The sequence below is a fragment of the Panthera onca genome, chromosome D1 (genome assembly GCF_046562875.1).
Source record: "Panthera onca isolate mPanOnc1 chromosome D1, mPanOnc1 haplotype 2, whole genome shotgun sequence".
In the NCBI taxonomy this organism is placed as follows: Eukaryota; Metazoa; Chordata; class Mammalia; order Carnivora; family Felidae; genus Panthera; species Panthera onca.
The window spans coordinates 110,355,589-110,377,190 of record NC_138348.1 but is presented as its reverse complement, the minus strand read 5'-3'; the positions used below and the strand labels follow the sequence as shown (position 1 = coordinate 110,377,190).

Genomic DNA, 21,602 nt, shown 5'->3' with positions numbered 1-21,602 from the left:
GGGAGCCCCTGTTGGTGACTGGGGGAGAGAGCTTGAATGCTGAACAGGGAACAGCCTGGGAAGGGTTTGGGAACCATTAGCTCTGGTTGCAACAGCAGGTGGCTCCACTAGTACTGAGGTTTTTCCAGCATGACCTGTACACGTTGCTTTCCTGGGTCAGTTTCCTGTCTGTAAACTGGAAGGGTGCGGATTGATGATGAATAGAAAGGATTTTGTACCATGGACCGCTCAGTAGATGGAACCTATCAGTTTGTATTCTTATCCTTCCTATTGCCATCATTTTTTCCTGTTTATAGCATGAGAACTGAAGATGTGCCCACCAACTAAGGACTGGACTGGGGGACCCCTGGAAAACTGTCCCTGCAGGAACAGAAAAGGACGATGGGATGGATCTGTTCACGGAGTGGAAGGTACCTCTGTGGGAGGGCAGGAGGGGGAAGTCTTGCATTATTTATGGTGATCGGATTCCCTGTGTAGCATTTCAGGAGGCTGAATGAAGAGCCGCCTTTTCCTACTGCCAGGACAGGAAGCTAGTTGGACAGATTTTCTACAGAGCGATGTCCTCTAGTAAGGTACCCACCAGCATGCCTCGTTTTCAGGCACTTGAAATGTGGCTAGTGGGACTGAGGAATAGTTTGAATTTTGATTAATCTAGAATTAATTTTAAAACCTGACACTCAATCTAGTTACTGGAAGACTTAAATATATTTGGGACAAAATGGGTATGTGAATCTTTTTCTACAGAAAATCATAGGAAACACAAAACCTTTCCATCAAAAGTTTAGCATCTGGATTGAGAGATGCTGTAAGTCTGAAGTACTAAATTTCAAAGAAGGAGTACTTTTCCAAAAAGAAAAAAAAAAAGGAGGTGGGGACATAAAAATCTTAATTTCATAGTGAGTTAAAATAACACTTTTGGTATATTGGGTTAAAGATATTAAAATTTTACTTGGTTATTTTTGCTTTTAACATGGTTCCTGGAAAGTGTTAAATCCCATATCTGGATGGCAGGTGTCTCCTGGGATGGCATTACTGTAGGCATCTGTCTTGCTTGATTTTGGGGCAGTATTAAGTATTACTGGTATTTTGACTTTGGTAGGTAAAAAAAAGTATCCAATTTGTTCTTTTCTTGATTTTTCACTTTCCATATTTTTGGACTTTATTGGCTTAGAATTCTGGCAACTCTTTTTCTGTTAGAGAATTTGTTTCTCACATTGGTGTGTGGAAGTCCTTTCTGTACTAAATATGCTGTCTGTTGCTTTTGAGGTTTGTTGTTGGCCTTATTTTGCCTCTATTACTTGATGTAAAGAAGATACTGTTTGGATTTGTATCTTTTTATTGTTTCATGTTTAGTGCTTGATTATTTCATCTGTGCTTTCTTTTAGAAAATGGTGTGAGGTATTGAACTCCTGGGAAATTTTAGGGAGAAAACTATTTTAACTATGTCTTTAATTACTCAGTGGGTATATACATTATCCTGGTGTGTGTTTGGGAGGGAGTCAACTGTTCTCTGTGTTGTTTTTTATAGCTTTCAGGGAACTTCTGCTCATGTTGTGTCTGACTCAAAGTGACCATAAAGGAGACAGGGTGGTGGGGAATGACCTTCCTAATGTATATAGTAATGATAGACTCGGCGATATAAATGGCTCACCCAGAGATCACCTGTTTAGAAGTGGGACTTGAATATGGGATTCTGATTTTTGTAACCAGACACCTGCTGTGTCACTGGGGACAAGAAGAAATGACACTTTCTTAGATCATGACCTTGAAAAAGAAGCATGTTTTACTCCTGACCTTGCTTTACTGGACTTAAACAGACCCAACCTCCCACATCTCCAAGTCCACTTCCCTGCTCCCATCCCTTGCCCATTCTTCTAGGGCACAAGCAGATACTTTTTTTTTTTAAATATAATTTATTGTCAAGTTAGCTAACAGTGTATACAGTGTGCTCTTGGCTTCAGGAGTAGATTCCCATGATTCAGTGCTTACATACAACACCCCGTGTTCATCCCAACAAGTGCCATCCTCAATGCTCATGGCCCACTTTCTCCTCTCCCCCACTCCTCCCATAAAGCCCAGTTTGTTCTCTGTACTTAAGAGTGTCTTTTGGTTTGCCTCCCCATCTGTTGGAAACTTTTTGCCCTTTCCTTCCCGCATGGTCTTCTGTTAGGTTTCTCAAATTCCACGTAGGAGTAAAAACATGTGATCTCTGTCTTTCTCTGACTACTTATTTCACTTAGCATAATACCTTCCAGGTCCATCCACATTGTTGCAAATGGCAAGATTTCATTTTTGTCGAGTAGTATTCCATTGTATGTATAAAACATATTTTCTTTATCCACTTCATCAGTTGATGGACATTTGGGCTTTTTCCATAATTGTGGCTGTTGTTGACAGCACTGCTATAAACATTGGGGTACCTGTGTCCCTGTGAATCAGCACTCCTGTATCCTTTAGATAAATTCCTAGTAGAACAGCATATATTTCTGAAGATCCCTGTCAAGATCTTAAACCTCCTGAGCAAGTGTGAGTTTTGAATCCTTTTTGACAACTACATTCTTTACAACCTGGATGTTCTAAAGTTCTCTTGGAACCAAAGTCCTCTCTGACCACTAGCCACCATCCAGACCTCCCATGTTTCCTTTCTCTTTTACTGGTTAAGTGTGTGGCTTTCCAGACATCTTTGTGTGGGCAAAAATCCACAGGATCCTGTTGTCAACAGTACCATCCTGAATGTATTGTTAAATTTCTTTCAACACTTATATCTGAGGTATACCAGTATACCAGTATGCTTAATTTCCTTCTTTGCAACTGCTGTGCTGTGGATAATGGTACAGATACACCAAGGTTTATCCAGCCATTCACCCAGCCCTGGACATTTGGGTTGTCCTCTAACTCACTTTTATACATGATGCGATGAACAGTGTGTTTCAGGCTTTCTGGCTGATGCAGGCTAATGTCCTTCCAGGGGAGACCCTGAAAAATAGAATGACTCCATCCTAGGTGGGCACACAACATTACTGCTGACGTGATCTCCAGTGTGGCTCTAGCAATTGACGACCAGCCATGCATGAAACTACTGTATTTCAGGGTTTAGCAATTTAATAGGTAGAAATGTTATTTCATTTAAATTTGTGTTTTCTGATAGCTAAGTAGGTTGAATGCCTTTTCATGTGATGGTTGGACACTTGCATTTGCTCTTTGAACTGCTTGCTTATCACTACTTTACACTTCTCTATTGGCTCATTTTTTGTACTTTTAATTTTTTAAATATTTAATTCCAAACATCTAGTGTAGTAATGGCCTCAGGAGTAGAACTTAGTGACTCATCCCTCATTAGTGCTCATCCCAACAAGTGCCCTCCTTAATGCCCATGCCCACACCCATTATCCCTCCAGCAACCCTCAGTTTGCTCTATTGAAAGAGTCACTTATGTGCATGCCTGGGTGGCTCAGTTGGTTGAGCGATCGACTTTGGCTCAGGTCATGATTTCATGGTTTGTGAGTTTGAGCCCCACATCGGGCTCACTCCTGTCAGTGCACAAGCTGCTTTGAATCCTCTGGCCCCATCTCTCTGGCCCCCTTCTCTCTGCCCCTCCCCTGCTAGTGCACTCTCAAAACCAAATAATTTTTTTTTTAAATTTACATCCAAGTTAGCATATAGTGCAACAGTGATTTCAGTATTAGATTCTGTAATGTCCCTTACCCATTTAGCCTGTCCGCCCCCCCACAACCCCTCCAGTAACCCTGTTTGTTCTCCATATTTAAGAGTCTCTTATGTTTTGTCCCCATCCCCCCTGTTTTTATGTTATTTTTTGCTTCGCTTCGCTTATGTTCATCTGTTTTGTATGTTAAAGTCCTCATATGAGTGAAGTCCTATGATATTTGTCTTTCTCTGACTAATTTCGCTTAGCATAATACCTTCCAGCTCCATCCATGTAGTTGCAAATGGCAAGATTTCATTCTTTTTTATTACTGAGTAATCATACACACACACACACACACACACACACACACACACACACACACCATATCTTCTTTATCCATTCATTCTTTGATGGACATTTGGGCTCTTTCCATACTTTGGCTATTGTAGATAGTGTTGCTGTAAACATTAGGGTGCATGTGTCTCTTTGAAACAGGACACCTGTATCCCTTGGATAAATACCTAGTAGTACAATTGATGGGTCATAGAGTAGTTCTGTTTTTAATTTTCTGAAGAATCTCCATAATATTTCCCAGAGTGGCTGCACCAGTTTACATTCCCACCGTCAGTGCAAAAGAGATACTCTCTTTCCACATCCTCACCAACATCTGTTGTTGCCTATTTTTAATATTAGCCATTGTTACAGGTGTGAGGTGGTATCTCATTGTGGTTTTGATTTGTATTTCCCTGATTATGAGTGATGTTGAGCATGTTTTCATGTGTCGGTTGCCTATCTGGATGTCTTCTTTGGGGAAGTGTCTATTCATGTCTTTTCCCCATTTCTTCACTGGAAATTTGTTTGTTTTGGGTGTTGAGTTTGATAAGTCCTTGATAGATTTTTGGATACTAACCCTTTATCTGATACGTCATTGGCAAATATCTTCTCCCAATTTACCAGTTGCCTTTTAGTTTTGCTGATTATTTCCTTCACTGCAGAAGCTTTTAATTTTGATGAGGTCCCAATATTCATTTTTGCTTTCATTTCCCTTGCCTCTGGAGATGTGTTGAGTGAGAAGTTGCTGCGGCCATGGTCAAAGAGGTATTTGCCTGTTTTCTCCTTGAGGATTTTGTTGGCTTCCTGTCTTACATTTAAGTCTTTCATCCATTTTGAGTTTATTTTTGTGTATGGTGTAAGAAAGTGGTCCAGGTTCATTTTTCTGCATTTCACTTCCCGCTTTTCTCAGCACCACGTTCTGAAGAGACAGTCTTTATTCCATTGGATATTCTTTCCTACTTTGTCAAAGATTAGTTGGTCACACGTATGTGGGTCCATTTCTGGGTTCTCTATTCTGTTCCATTGATCTCAGTGTCTGTTTTTGTCCCAGTACCATACTGTCTTGATGATTACACCTTTGTAATACAGCTTGAGGTCTGGGATTGCGATACTTCCTGCTTTGGTTTCTTTTTCAAGATGGCTTTGGCTATTTGGGGTCTTTTCTGATTCCATACAAATTTTAGGATTGTTTGTTCTAGCTCTGAAAAGAATGCTGGTGTTAGTTTGATAGGTATTGCATTGAATATGTAGACTTATTTGGGTAGTACTTACATTTTAACAATATTTCTTCTTCCTATCTTGGAGCATGGAATATTTTTCCAATTTTTGTGTCTTCTTCAATTTCTTTTGTAAGCTTTCTATACTTTTCAGTGTATAGCTTTTTCACCTTTTTGGTTAGATTTATTCCTAGGTATTTTATGGGTTTTGAAGCTATTGTAAATGGGATCGATTTCTTGATTTCTCTTTCTGTTGCTTCATTGCTGATGAATAGGAATGCAACTGACTTCTGTGCATTGATTTTATATCCTGCCACTTTGCTGAATTCATGGATCAGATCTAGCAGTTTTTTGGTGGAATCTTTCGGGTTTTCCATATAGAGTATCATGTCATCTGGGAAGAGTGAAAGTTTGACCTGGCCAATTTGGATGCCTTTTATTTCTTTGTATTGTCTGATTGCAGAGGATAAGACTTCCAATACTATGTTGAATAACAGTGGCGAGAGTAGACATCCCTGTCTTGTTCCTGACCTTAGGGGTAAAGCTCTCAGTTTTTCCCCATTGAGGATGATATTGGCATTGGGTCTTTCATATATGGCTTTCATGATCTCAAGGTATGCTCCTTCTATCCCTACTTTCTTGAGGGTTTTTATCAAGAAAGGATGCTGTATTTTGTCAAATGCTTTCTCTGCATCTATTGAGAGGATCATGTGGTTCTTGTCCTTTGTTTTATTGACGTGATGAATCACATTGTTTTGCAGATATTGAAACAGCCCTGCCTCCCTGGTATAAATCCCACTCAGTCATGGTGAATAATTTTTTAATATATTGTTGGAGCCGGTTGGCTAATATCTTGTTGAGGATTTTTGCATCCATGTTCCTCAGGGAAAATGGTCTATAGTTCTCCTTTTTTGTGGGGTCTCTGTGTGGTTTTGGAATCAAGGTAATGCTGGCTTCATAGAAAGAGTTTGGAAGTTTTCCTTCGATTTCTATTTTTTGAAACAGCTTCAAGAGAATAGGTGTTAACTCTTCCATAAATGTTTGGTAGAATTACTTTGGAAAGCGATCCAGCCCTGGACTCCTGTTGTTTGGGAGATTTTTGATTACTAATTCGATTTATTTGCTAGTTATGGGTCTGTTCAGTTTTTTATTTCATCCTGTTTCAGTTTTGATAGTTTATATGTTTCTAGGAATTTGTCCATTTCTTCCAGATTGCTCATTTTATTGGCACATAATATCCTCTTATTATTTGTATTTCTGCTGTGTTGGTTGTGATCTCTCCTCTTTCATTCTTGATTTTATTTATTTGGGTCCTTTCCTTTTTCTTTTTGATGAAACTGACTAGTGGTTTATCAATTTTGTTAATTCCTTCAAAGAACCAGGTTCTGGTTTCATTGATCTCTTCTACTGCTTTTTTTTTTTATTTCGTTTTGATTTCGATAGCATTGATTTCTGCTCTAATCTTTATTATTTCCTGTCTTCTGCTGGTTTTGGGTTTCATTTGCTGTTATTTTTCCAGCTCTTTAAGGTGTAAGGTTAGGTTTTGTATCTGAGACCTTTGTTTCTTCTTCAGGAACGCCTGGAGTGTGTGGTGCCTGGGTGGCTCAGTTGGTTGGGCGACTGACTTTGGCTCAGGTCATGATCTCACAGTTTGTGAGTTTGAGACCCGCATTGGGCTCTGTGCGGATGGCTCAGAGCCTGGAGCCTGCTTCAGATTCTGTATCTCCCCCTCTGTCTACCCCTCCCCTGCTCATGCTCTGTGTCTCTCTTTCTTTTAGTAATAATAAATGTTAAAAAGAGTAATAAAAAAAAAGGAAGGCCTGGATTGCTATATCCTTTCCTCTTATGACAGCCTTTGCTGCATCCTAGAGGTTTTGGGCTGTGGTGTCATCATTTCATTTCCATGTCCTTTTTAATTTCCTCTTGAACTTCTTGGTTAGCCCATTCATTCTTTAGTAGGATGTTCTTTAGTCTACAAGTATTTGTTACCTTTCCAAACTTTTACTTTAAAAAAAATTTAAAAAAATTTTTTTAACGTTTATTTATTTTTGAGGCAGAGAGAGACAGAGCATGAACAGGGGAGGGGCAGAGAGAAAGGGAGACACAGAATCTGAAACAGACTCCAGGCTCTGAGCTGTCAGCACAGAGCCCGACGCGGGGCTCGAACTCACGGATCGTGAGATCATGACCTGAGCCGAAGTCGGACGCTTAACCGACCAAGCCACACAGGCGCCCCTAAAAAATTTTTTTTAATGTTTATTATTGAGAGACAGAGAGACACAGAAAATGAGCATGGGAGGGGTTGAGAGAGGAGAAGACCCAGAATCTGAAGCAGGCTCCAGGCTCTGAGCTGTCAGCACAGAGCCCAACACGGGGCTCAAACTCACAAACTGTGAGATCATGACCTGATCTGTAGTCAGTCGCCTAAACAACTGAGCAATCCAGGCACCCCTCCAAACTTTTTCTTGTGGTTGATTTTGAGTTCCATAGCATTGTGGTCTGAAAATATGCACGGTATGATCTCGATCTTTTTGTACTTGGTGAGGCATGATTTCTGTCCCAGAATGTGATCTATTCTGGAGAATGTTCCATGTGTATTGGAGAAGAATGTATATTCTACTGCTTTTGGATGACATGTTCTGAATATATATGTTAAGTACATCCGGTCTGGTGTGTCATTCAAAGCCATTGTTTCCTTGTTGATTTTATGTTTAGATGATCTGTCCATTGTTGTAAGTGGGGTGTTGAAATCCCCTACTATTATGGTATTATTATCAATGGGTTTCCTTATGTTTTGTGATTAATTGATTTATATATTTGGGTACTTCCACATTTGGCGCATAAATGTTTACAATTGTTAGGTCTTCTTGGTGGATAGACCCCTTGATTATGATATAATGCCCTTATTCATCTCTTGTTACAGTCTTTATGTTGAAGTCTAGATTGTTTGATATAAGTATGGCAACCTCCGCTTTCTTTTGTCGACCAATTGCATGATAGATGGTTCTCCATCCCCTTATTTTCAATCTGAAGGTGTCTTTAGGTCTAAAGGGGTCTCTTGCAAATAGCATATAGATGGATCTTGTTTTCTTGTCTATTCTGTTACCCTATGTCATTTGAATGGAACATTAAGTCCATTGACATTTAGAATGAGTACTGAAAGATATGAATTTATTGACATTATGTTTCTTGTAGAGCTGGAGTTTCTGATGGTGTTCTCTGGTCCTTTCTAGTCTTTTTTGCTTTTGGTCTTTTCTTTTTTTTTCTTTTCAACTTTTCTCCTGTCAGCATTTTTGAAGGGCTCATTTAGTGGTCAGGAACTTCTTTAATTTTTGTTTATCTGGGAAACTTAATCTCTCCTTCTACTTTGAATGACAGCCTTGCTAGATACAGAATTCTTGGCTGAATATTTTTCTGATTCAGCACATTGAATATATCTTGGCACTCATTTCTGGCCTGCCAAGTTTCTGTGGATAGGTCTGCTGCAAACCTGACCTGTCTTCTCTTGTAGGTTAGGGATTTTTTTTTTTTTCCCTTGCTCCTTTCATGATTCTCCCCTTGCCTGAATATTTTGTGAATATGACTCTGATATGCCTTGTTTATGGTCAGTTTTTGTTGCATCTAATGGGAGTCCTCTCTGCTTGGATTTTGATGTCTGTCTTTCCCCAGCTCAGGCGAGTTTTTTGCTATGATTTGCTCACATAACCCTTCTACATCTTTTTCTTTCTCTTCCTCTTCTGGGACCCCTATGATTCTGATGTTGTTCCTTTTTAGTAATTCACTGATTTCTCTAATTCTTAAATCATCCTCTTTTGCCTTAGTCTCCCTCTTTTTTTTCTGCTTCATTATTCTCCATAAGTTTGTCCTCTATAATGCTAATTCACTGCTCTGCCTCATCCATCCTTCTGCCGTGGCATCCATTCGAGATTGCAGCTCAGTTATAGCAATTTTTATTTCATCCTGACTAGCTTTAACTTCTTTTATCTCTACAGAAAGGGATTCTAAACTATTTTTGGCCCCAGCTAGTATTCTTATTTTGTGATTCTAAATCTGTTTCTGATATCTTGCTTATATATGTTGATTAAGTCCCTGGCTGTTGTTTCTTCCTGCTCTTTCTTTTAGGGTGAATTCCTTTGTTTTATTATTTTGAAGGAAGAAAAAGAATTAATAAAGTAAAAAAAAATTAAGAAATTAACACACACACACACACACACACAAAATCAAATAAATGATGCTATATCCTAGGTGTGTTGTGGTCTGGGTGTTGAAAGGAGTTTGACAGATTAGAGAAAAAAGGGGGAAAAAGGAAAATGTTTGAAAATTTGAAAGAAATGCATACAATGAAATAGAATAAAATGAAATGGAAGTGAAATAGAATTTGAAAAATCTACAAAAAAGTAAAATATAGTAGAAAAATTAAAGAAAAATATTTTTAATAAAAATTGAAAATAAAAATACATTTTTTCTCTTTCTGTATTCAAGAGCAAGAAAAGAAATTAAAACTAAAAAATAAAAGAAAATTGAGTAGATGGACAGTGAACAGACTGAAATACGATTGAAATTACATTGTTTTCCCCTAGAAGTCCAACCCTGAAGTATTTTGTAGTCCGTGTACTAAGCAGGTGGAGAGACTCGTGTTCCTGAAGAGCGAGGTTGGCCCAGTTGGGTGGGCTTAGTGTAATGGCTCTGTTCTCCACTAGATGACACTGCTTAGCTTACTGGGGTGGATTGTTGTGGCACTTGTAGGTGTGTATGTGCATGCGTGGGAGGGGTTAAAATGGTGTCACCCAGCCACCCAGTCTCTGGTATTTGAACTCTGTGCTCTCCTGTACCAGTAATCGAGCACCTGTCTTTTGTTTCTGGCTTCTGTCCTCTCCCCACTTTCACACTGTCCATGACCAAGCCATCAGGTTGCCAAGTGACACTTCCCTCCTGAGATTTGTCTCAAATGCAGTTGTGTTTTTCAACCCCTCACTTTTGAGGGACCAGGGCTTTTATCCACTCAGACCTTCTGTGGGAGTGTGTCACTGAGCAATGGCCAGGTGACGACCACACCCAGGAATGTTTCTGGGACCATGCTGCTGCTGATGCCCAGAGACTGTGGCTGAATACCAGCCTACCTCAGAAAAAGTTCAGGCAATCGTGTAGCAGCAGCATTTCAGGGATTATGGGAAATCACAACACTCATCTGGCACCAGGCTTCACCCTTAATGACCTTGTTCCAGCACCAGTAAATGTGGTTGTTCTCTGGGGTCCACTGGCATCTTTGCTTGTGAGGGTGCCACACTGCCTCTCCTAACAGGGGAATAGCCTCTTCCAGTGTGTCCCAAAGACCCCCAGACTTCACTCTGCTCCTGAGGATTCACCCTTCTCACCAGAGCACCACCAGCTACCGAACTGCAGAGTTTCAGACTCTGCGCTCCCTCTTTATAGAGTCTTAATGGAATTTAAACTCTCTCCTTTCTCCTTTATCCCATTTTTAGTTCAGTCCCTGTGGATGTTTCTACTTTTCCCCTTTATCTCCAAATACTTTTGTGGGGGGTGCTTTTCCCATACTCTCCCCCTATCTCTGTCCTCCGTCTGCAAGCAAAAACAGCTCCCTGCCCTCTGTGGCTTCTCTCTCCCCCAGTTCACCTCTCTGTGCCACGTACCTGGTGAATTCTGTGGTTCAGGTATGCAGATTGTTGTGTTAATTATCAAATCAGTTTTCTAGGTTTGCAGGATGGTTTAGTGTTGGCTGTAATTCATGGATATGAGACTCAAAAAAAAAAAAAAAAAAAAGCCCCATGCTGTTGAGCCATCTTGGCTCCTCTCCCCAAAGCAAATGTTTTTTAAAAAACAAAGTGTCTTATCATTTGCCTCCCTCTCTTTTTATCTTCTTTTTCCCTCTCTTCCCCTATGTTCATCTGTTTTTTGTCTTAAATTCCATATATGTGTGAAATCATTTAAGAATGTTTTTTAATGTTTGTTTTTGAGACTAAGCAAGAGAGAACACAAACAAGGAGGGACAGAGAGAGGGGGACAGACGATTCAAAGAGGGCTCTCTACTGACATCAGAGACCCTGATGTGGGGCTCAAGCTCACAAACCGTGAGATAATAACCTGAGCCAAAATCAAAAGTTGGGATGCTCAATCAATGGAACCACTGAGGTACACCTAGGTGAAATAATTTTTCAACATAAGAGGCTTTCTCCCCTCCCCACCCTCAAATGAATGTGTGTGTGTGTGTGTGTGTGTGTGTGTGTGTGTGTGTGTGTATGTGTACGTGTGTGTGTGTGTATATAATGATTTTGGATAACTTGTCACATGTGTTAATAATTTCTGGGGAATGTTCCTTGCCTTTGAAAGTTTTTTAAAACTTTTTAAAGATTTTACTTTTAAGTAATCTCTCCACCCAACATGGTGCTTGAACCCAAAACCCTGAGATCAAGATTCATACATTGCATTGACTGAGCCAGGCAGGGACCCTTGAACTGCGCTTTTCTTCCATGGAACCCTAATGTCTTCATATGCTCACATATACCAGTCTTCTCTTCTGTGGCTTTTAAAACCTTTTATTTGTAAAGTCCTTTAAAACCCTAAAGTCTTAAACATTTGTTCATTTTATCGTAATAGTTTTAGTTTTTACTAAAACTTAGTTCTGTGGGTCATGACGTAGGGCTCCAACCTTTTTTTTTTTTTTTTTTTTTTTTTTTTTTTTTTTTTTTAAATAAGTACACCCAAATGTTTCTACACAAGTTATGGAAAAGTCTTTCTCTACTTCTGTGAAATCCCCCTTTAAAACAATACTCTCCATCTCCCCGGTCCACCTGGGTCTGTGTTGTCTTTCATAGTTATATATATTTCTCCTTTGTCATCTCTTTTTTGTATCTGGTGAGACCAGTCTCATTTGTTTCTGTTTTCCCAAAATTGGTCCTGGCTCTTGTTTTGAATTTCAGAATAATCTTGTCAAACTCCATGAAAAGTCTTACTGGGACTTTGACAGGGACTGTATTACATTTATGAAATGACTTGGGAAGAAAGGAATTCCATGTTTGTAATTATCTCCTTCATGAACACATAACATCCATTAATGAGGCTTCTTTTTTTTTTTTTAATTTTTTTTTTCAACGTTTTTTATTTATTTTTGGGACAGGGAGAGACAGAGCATGAACGGGGGAGGGGAAGAGAGAGAGGGAGACACAGAATCGGAAACAGGCTCCAGGCTCCGAGCCATCAGCCCAGAGCCCGACGCGGGGCTCGAACTCACGGACCGCGAGATCGTGACCTGGCTGAAGTCGGACGCTTAACCGACTGCGCCACCCAGGCGCCCCTAATGAGGCTTCTTTTAACCAGGAAAGATTGATCCTGATCTCTTTAGCCTCTTTTTTTTAAGTTTTATTGCTATGTAATTCTTAGATTTCCTATTGCGTCTTTTTTGGGTGTGTCTACCATCTTCCTACTTTGCTCTCATTTATAAATGGTACATAAATCTCTTCTTAGAATTGTCTAGGTTGCATCATATTCAATGTTGTATACTTTGTGTCTGTTTCTGATCCTTGTAGTTCTTTTTATGTGTGTTACAACCTCCAGTACAAGCCTGAAAAATAGTGATCCCATGAATCTCTGTATGGAACTTGTACAAATTTCTACCTGGGGCCCATTTTAAAGCTATTCAGTTCCATTGATTGGAGAGTTAATTCTTAGTTTGACTTCCCACTGCTCTATCAATTGCAGCTTTATATTGTGTTTTAATATGATGGTTTAGACCCCACTTGTTATTGTTTTTCTTTACTATTGCCTTAATCTTCCAATAATGTCTTTTCCTCTGTTTTACACACAAATTACAGCTTGGCTGGGTGAAAATTGTTAACTAAGGGCTTCTGCTCTCAAAATCCTTCAGATTTTGTATTATTCTTAATTTTTCTTTGAGAAAAATCTGTGGCCTATTGTGGTTAACCTTTATTTTATCTTCATGGATGTTTCCAGAATTTAGCCTTCTAACCTGGAAACTTGAAGAATACTTTCAATGCCAAATAATTGCCTCAACTAGGAGTTTTTTTAGTTTCTTGGGAAAACCATTCATTCTAGGACCCATTCTAATTTCTTCCCTTCCTTGTTTGTTATCTCCTTTGCTTTCTGGCCTTTGACCCTTTTCTCTTTGTTGGATAAATGAACTAACACCAACTCTGATGGTGACCACCATGCTATGGGTTCACTGAACCCCTTCAGTTCCCCTCTGCTGTAATGAGGGACTCTCCAGGCATGGCTCTATTTAGGCAAGAAAGATTTAAGGTTTTCTTCAGTGCCACGAACCTCTAAAAACTAAGATTGAGGGCTGTGGAATCTATTTGCATATCTTTAATGGTTTGAGGGCTCTGTGCTATATCTGCTGAGTCACCATGGTCCTGCATTGAAGGAGTCCCCTCCCTGTTTACACAAGGTGAACTAAGGATCATGTGTAGCATCTGGAGGTGTGACAACTTCAAGGTGAAGGCAGAGGATAGGCTTCTTAACTCTTGTTCTCAACTTGGCTGATAATTTAGGGAGATGCCCAGACAATTCAAAATATCCTTACCAGAGAATGGTCCTCCAGTGTGCTTACTGGTACCCAGGAAAGGCCGGATTACTTGGTGGTCAGGAGCACAGGTTCTGGACCCTGAGTGCTCACTGTATACCTCGAGCCTCCATTTCCATGTCTGTGAGATATAAAATAATAGTACCTCCTCACGAGATGGTAAGGAGTGGATGAATCCATGTGCTGTGGACTGAACAGTCCTCCCACAATATAAATTCCTAACCCCAGTGTGACCACTTTTGGACACAGGCCTTTAAGGAGGTACTTAAAGTTACATGATGTCCTGAAGGTGTGGCTCCAATCAATACAACTGGTGTTCCTTTAAGAAGAGACTAGGACCACACTGCACAAGGGAAGGGCCGTGTGGGCACAGTGCTTCTCTAGGAAGCAGCTATCTAACACCTTGATCTTGGACTTGCAGTCTCCAGGAAAATGAGAACCTGAATACTGGATGTGCCCAATACATTTGGGCCACTTTTAGTTATTCTAGCTATTGTCATTATTTATTCCATCTTTTGGGCCAGAAATAAGTAAATCACATTTGGACCACTTACCCCCTTTTGCAAGTATTTCTCCATTGAGTATCTAGGTATCTCCTGTTGGATAACCTCCAACATGGATTGTGAAGTTACTTGTGTGTGTTAGATAACTTGGGTTGTTGAAGATGAAGACCATGGTCATGGACTGTTTTCTGCTGGAAGGAGACAAAGTTGGCCAGGAAATGTGAATGGTGTCCCTGAGATACTGGGGCTCACACATCCACAGATACCAGTCCACACTAACATGCTTGAAATTTCAGAATCTGGGTTCTCCCACATCTGTGGCTACAGACTGGTATTTCACAATCATACCACAACCCACGGGTGTGCCCCAGAAGAAAACTGCTGAGTGTGGCTGCACCTTTGCTCCTGAGGCACCACAATGCTTTGAAGTCTCTCTGTGTATTGCATACACCAGACACAGAGGCCACAGGAAGGTTTCTGAAGAGCCAGCGGTGGTGTGGGGTGTAGGAAGAACCTAAGGAAGGATCCTGTCTGTCTGTCCTTGAGGTCAAGGGCACCGAGACCCAAGTGTGCACTACGTTACAGAACTAACCCCTCCTGGTCTACACTGTTCCTCTTGGGAGAATGACATTCCTGGCTTCCTGCCTCTCTGGCTTCCCTTGATCTTCACCAAAAGGCCCCAAAGCGATCTTGCCTCTCTGGCTCGAGGGTGATGTTCATCTAAGGTACACCTTGTATTCTAATTACCAAATCTCAAGGTTAAGAGACTTGAACCTCATGCGCCATCTAGCCAATGACTTTTGGGGGATCTCCTTGGGTCTGTCTGTTCCCACCTCCACTATAGCAGCCCCCTTGTCAACTTCAAATATTGCAGTGTGGACCCTGAAGTCAGCTGGAGGGCTTCTTGCCCTTTATGATCTAGACAAGATGCATTTTTTCAAAACCCCTGTTCTACATTTGGAAGTTAAAATACCTTACAAAGTAAAAAAAAAAAAAAAAAAAAAAAAAAAAAAAAAAAAAGAGCTGGAGTAGCCATACTTAGACTAGATTTTAATCTAAAGTCTGTAACAAGAAGTGAAGAAAGGCATTATATAATAATTGCAGGATCTATCCATCAAGAAGAGCTAACAATCATAAATGTTATGCACCAAATTTGAAAGCACCCAAATACATAAAACAATCACAGACAAAAGCAATCTTATTGGTAAGAATACAGTAATTGCAGGGGACTTTAATACTCCACTTACGGCAATGGACAGATCATTTAGACAGAAAATCAATAAAGAAACAATGGCCCTGAATGATACACTGGACCAGATGGACTTGACAGATATATTTAGAACTTTTCATCCTAAAACTGCAGAATACACATTCTTCTTGAGTGCACAGGGAACATTCTTCAAGATAGATCACATACTGGGTCACAAAACAGCCCTCAATGAATATAAAAGAATTGAGATCATACCATACACACTTTCAGATCACAATGCTATGAAACTTGAAATCAACCACAGGAAAAAGTTTGGAAAACCTACAAATACAGGGAGGTTAAAGAACATCCTAGTAAAGAATGAATGGGTCAACCAGGCAATTAAAGAAGAAATTAAAAAATATATGGAAACAAATGAAAATGAAAACACAACAATCCAAACCCTTTGGGATGCAGCAAAGGCAGTTCTTAGAGGAAAATACATTGCAATCCAGGCCTATCTCAAGAAATAAGAAAAATCCCAAATACAAAATCTAACTGCACACCTAAAGGAACTAGAAGTAGAACAGCAAAGAAACCCCAAATCCAGCAAAAGAAGAGAAATAATAAAGATCAGAGCAGAAGTAAACAATGTAGAATCAAACAACAACAACAACAACAAACAAATAAACAAAAAAACCCCACAAAAAACAAAAAAGACCAGAACACATCAATGAAACTAAGAGCTGGTTTTTTGAAAAAAATAAAATAAAATAAACAAAATTGATAACCCCCTAGCCAGACTTCTCAAAAAGAAAAGAGAGAGGGCCCAAATAGGTAATATCATGAATTAAAAAGGATTTATCACAACCAGTTCCTCAGAAATACAAGCAATTATCAGAGAATACTATGAAAAATTATATGCCAACAAATTGGACAACCTGGAACGAATGGACAAATTCCTAGGCATCCACACACTACCAAAACTCAAATGGGAAGAATTACAAAATTTGAACAGACCCATAATAAGTGTAGGAATTGAATCCATTATCAAAAATCTCCCAACAAATAAGAGTTCTGTACCAGATGGCTTCCCTGGGGAATTCTACCAGACATTTAAAGCAGAGTTAATACCAATCTGTCTCAAGCTGTTCCAAAAAATAGAAATGGAAGGAAAACTTCCAGACTCATTCTATGAAGCCAGCATTCCCTTGATTCCTAAACCACACAAAGACCCCACAAAAAAAGGAGAATTAGAAACCAATATCCCTGATGAACATGGATGCAAAAATTCTCAACAAGGTACTAGCAAATCGAATTCAACAGCATATAAAAAGAAGTATTCACCATGATCAAGTGGGATTCATTCCTGGGATGCAGGGCTGGGTCAATATTCACAAATCAGTCAATGTGATACATCACATTAATAAAAGAATGAAGAACCATATGATCTTGTCAGTCGATGCAGAAAAAGTATTTTACAAAATACAGCATCCTTTCTTAATAAAAACCATCAAGAAAGTTGGGATAGAAGGAACATACTTAAACATCATAAAAGCCATATATGGAAAGTCCACCATAATACCATCCTCAGTGGGGAACAACTGAGAGCTTTCCTCTGAGATCAAGAACATGACAGGGATGTCCACTCTCACCTCTGTTGTTTAATAAAGTGTTGGAAGTTCTAGCATCAGCAATAAGACAACAAAATGAAATAAAAGGCATCACAATTGGCAATGATGAAGTCAAACTTTCCTTTTTGCAGATGATATGATACTCTACATGGAAAACCCCTAAGAGTCCACCAAGATAGTGCTAGAACTGATACATGAATTCAGCAAAGTCACAGGGTACAAAATCAGTGTACAGAAATCGGTTGCATTTTTATACACCAATAATGAAGCAACTGAAAGAGAAAGAAACTGATCCCACTTACAATTGTACTAAGAATCATAAAATACTTAGTAATAAACCTAATCAAAGAGGTGAAAAGATCTGTAGGCTGAAAACTATAGAAAGCTTATGAAGGAAATTGAAGAAAGACACAAAGAAATGGAAAAAACATTCCATGCTCATGGATTGCAAGAATAAACATTGCTAAAATGTCAACACTCCCCAAAGCAAGCTACACATTCAATGCAATCCCAATATAAATTGCACCAGCATTCTTCTCAAATATAAAACAAACAATCCTAAAATTTGTAAGGAACCGCAAAAGACCTCAAATAGCCAAAGTAATATTGAAGAAGAAACCAAAGTGGGAAGCATCACTATCCCAGACTTTAGCCTCTACTACAAAGCTGTCATCATCAAGACAGCATGGTATTGGCACAAAAACAGACACATAGATCACTGGAATAGAATAGAGAGCCCAAAATTGGACCCACAAATGTATGGCCAACTAATCATTAACAAAGCAGCGAAGAGTATCCAATGGAAAAAAGACAGTCTCTTTAGCAAATGATGCTGGGAGAACTGGACAGCAACATGCATAAGAAGGAAGGTAGACCACTTTCTTACACCATTCACAAAAATAAACTCAAAATGGATGAAGGACCTGAATGGGAGACAGAAAACCATCAAAACCCTAGAGGAGAAAACAGGCAACAACCTCTTTGGCCTCAGCCGCAGCAATTTCTTACTTGACACATCTCCAAAGACAAGGGGGTTAAAAGCAAAAATGAACTATTGGGATGTCATGAAGGTAAAAAGCTTCTGCACTGCAAAGGAAACAATCAACAAAACTAAAAGGCAACCGACTGAATAGGAGAAGATATTTGCAAATGACATATCAGACAAAGAGCTAGTATCCAAAATCTATAAAGAACTTACTAAACTCAACACCCAAAAAGCCGCTCAGTGAGCAGGCCAAATGTGGCTCTTCCAGGCCCATGCCCTTACAAGCTGACAGTGTAAGGGCATTGCCAAGGACACTGGGATCCCTTAAGCTCCATCCTCGAGACTGCTCATCTTCCAACTAAATCGGGGTCACCAAGTCCATGTCCTCATCCTTGTCCTGCCCCTTCCCCCAAAGCACCAGAGCAGATGGTGGTCATTTTCTCCCTCACCTGTGCTCCTCATAATTAACATACCTCTTCCCTCACTGGTGCCTCACTCTGCAGATGGTAAATGACAACCCCTGTGCCCTGTCACATGTGCCTCTAGGGACAGGGATATGCAGCAGCTTTAAGGAGTATAGAACAGCTTTTAAGAGACTCTGGGTATGACCAGGTGAAGCAACTATGGTAAAAGGGATGTGCCAAGAACCTTAAACAAGACCCCACCTGCCCCTTTCATTCCTCTGCCAACCCAAAGCCCTTGTGAGCAGCTACCACAACTGTCCCCTTGGTCTGTCTGTGAGTCTCGTCCTCTGCCGACATCTGTACTGGCCTGTACCCTTCTGCTTGGATGCTGTGGTGGCCTCCTCTGTGGTCTGTCTGCTGCCAGCATCCCCTCCATCTGCTCCCTGCAGTGCAGCCAGGGTGGGCTCCCCAAGGCAGATTTGAGGACCCTGAGGATGACCTGGCTAACCCCCTACCCACTCCCTACTGACTGGGAACAAGGTCCAAGGCCCTCAGTGTGGCTGCCACAGTGCCTCAGACCTGCTTCTGTTTCCAGCTGCAGCGAACCCACAGCCCACCTTTCTCCTGGTGCCGTGTGGTGGCTTGGCTGGCAGTGGACCTCTGACAGCCAGTCTCTCCTGTTGCTGGCATCCAACACTGCTGGCTCCAGGAAGTCCCCCTGCTGCTCCCCTGCCATCTCCATCACGCTGTCTGGGATCTCCTGTTCCCATAGCATCCAGCACCAGGGAGCCTAGGAAGGTTCTGGGTGCAGTCATGTCCTGTTGCTGCTGGAATATAGTACCACCTTCATAGCAGCTTAAAAACTCCACAAACTTCTCTTCCAGCTCTGTTGGTCACAAGCTTGAAATGAGGTCCCTCTGCGCTAAAAGTGAAGGTGTTCACAGGGTCACATTCTTTTCTCAAGGCTCTAGGGGGTGATTCATTTCCTGGCCTTTCCCTGCTTCTAGAAGCCACCTGTATTTTTTGGCATGTGGCCTTTCCTCCTCCGAAGCCTGCAGGTACCCGCAGGTAGAATCTTCACTGGGCCTCTCTGTCCCCTTCAGTCTTCCCCTTCTGTTCTACAGGACCCTGGGATTATGGTGGGCACAGTAATTCCATCTGTGCACTTCCTTCCTCCTCACCACATGCAGGACCTACTCCCACCCCTCCGTTTGGGGATGAAGACATGGGTATCTTGAGGAACCGGTTTTACACCTATCGTAATTTGTTATTTGACTTAATTTTTGCCAGCCTGGCATGCATGAAGTGGATCCTCTTAACTTGGATTTGCTGGAGGCATGTTTTGGGTTTAGAGGCAGCAATACCACACTTAAGTGTTGTTAACATTTGGGGCATCTTCCTGGCTTGGATCCCATGCAGGGGGAATATGTGGGAAGAACACAGATGTGCAGTTGAAAGCCCTGTATTTGAGTTTGGATCGATGAGCTGCGTGGCCACAGACCTATGTGTACTGAGTCTCTCTTGTCCCCTCAGATTTATTTTAAGAAGTGTGTCTTTAACTGAGTTAGCCGAACCAGGGAACATGAGCAGGATCAAATTGGAGTCTTGTGCGTGAGAATGAGGGCAGAAGGTGACTGAGCTAATCCATCGCACTTCTGAGAACCCCACAAAACCAAGGCCCAGCCCTCTGCCTGGGCTTGGTGTTACCTTGATCTTCCACACGAAGGGATGAAGTGTTGTGACCCTTGGAGCTGAGACAGTTACACATCAGTAATGTCCTCCACACAGCAACAACCCCTTAACCGTTAGCTGGGGGTGGATTTTTGTTGTCTGAATAGGGTTTTCATCCAAAGCACAGTTTCAAAGAGGCTTGCTTGCCATAGCCAAGCTCTACATGGAAGACTGAATTCTGATGTCTCTTATTAGCTCCCCTCGGGTGGAAATCTGTGGCCTCTGTAAAGGCTGTCACGTGTGGTTGGGAAACTGACCTGCAGCTCTAGGATGCCTTGTCAGTGCAACAGGTGGGAGATGGAATCCAAGCTCTTTTCCACTCGCCAGGCCAGTGCACAGGTGTATGGGGCTTCCTCTGCCCAGGGGAAGGAATCCTTCCTTCTCCTTTGCACAAAGGCATATTATGGGCAACTGAAGCTCTCCATGCATGTATGATAGCACAGCAAGTTTTCCCCCAATCTCCAGCAGAAACCTAGAAAGCAATCCTGTCCTACATCTACACAGGCAGGGACCCTAAATCATTGTGGTTCTTAATTTTGGTCACATGTAGCAATGGACACAGACATTGATATGCTTAAAAATAATGGACTCTCATGGGGCGCCTCGGTGTCTCAGTCAGTTGAGTGTCCAACTTTGGCTCAGGTCATGATCTCACAGCTCCTGGGTTCAAGCTCTGCATTGGGATCTGTGCTGACAGCTCAGAGCCTGGAGCCTGCTTCGGATTTTGTGTCTCCCTCTCTCTCTCTCTCTGCCCCTCCCCTGCTGGCGCTCTCTCTCTCTCTCTCTCTCTCTCTCTCAAAAATAAATAAACATTAAAAAAATGAGTTCTGTCCATAATTGATTTCCAAAGAGAAATGGGAAATTTACATACCAATGTTCCCAGACATGAGGGTTCTCCTGAATTCCTTCCATGACAGCCTGCTGTGTAGGGTTTGTGCCTCACGGGGCTGGGTGGGGTTGTGGGAGAACTCGTTATGGCCTGAACATGTCCTGTGGGGTCCCCAGGCAAGGAGGAACCTTCCTCACCAAGCAAGTGATCCCGCCACGTCCCTCTCCCTAGGGGATCCACACAGCACGGGCTCCACAAAACCTGTGTTTCACTCTGGGCTTGATCAGCTGTAAGTCCATAGCCTTCATTCAGGAACCTGATGTATAATACAAAGCGTGACATCACCCTGCCAGTGGCAAAGCCATGTCCTGCGAGTAACTACGATCACTGTCACTAACTGAATGCCTTCATTAAGGGACTCCTAGGTGAGGCCCTCAGTGTGAATGTGTGGGTCAGCTTTCTTCATCTGTAAAAGGAAAGTGAATGTTACAGAGACTATTTATCAATATTGGGTGGTTAATCTACCTGAGGCACTTAGAATAGTGCCTGGTACATAGTGCTCAGTAAGGGTGAC

General features: G+C 41.2%; 1 long non-coding RNA gene across 1 annotated transcript in view; it reads left to right on the top strand.

The window, feature by feature from the left end:
• The first annotated feature begins 302 nt into the window (after nt 1–302).
• LOC144613022 (uncharacterized) overlaps nt 303–21,602 on the top strand; it is a 29,584-nt gene continuing 8,284 nt past the window's right edge. The window contains exon 1 of the long non-coding RNA XR_013550330.2: nt 303–410. This is a non-coding gene — a long non-coding RNA (uncharacterized LOC144613022). The remainder of the gene's footprint in view (nt 411–21,602) is intronic.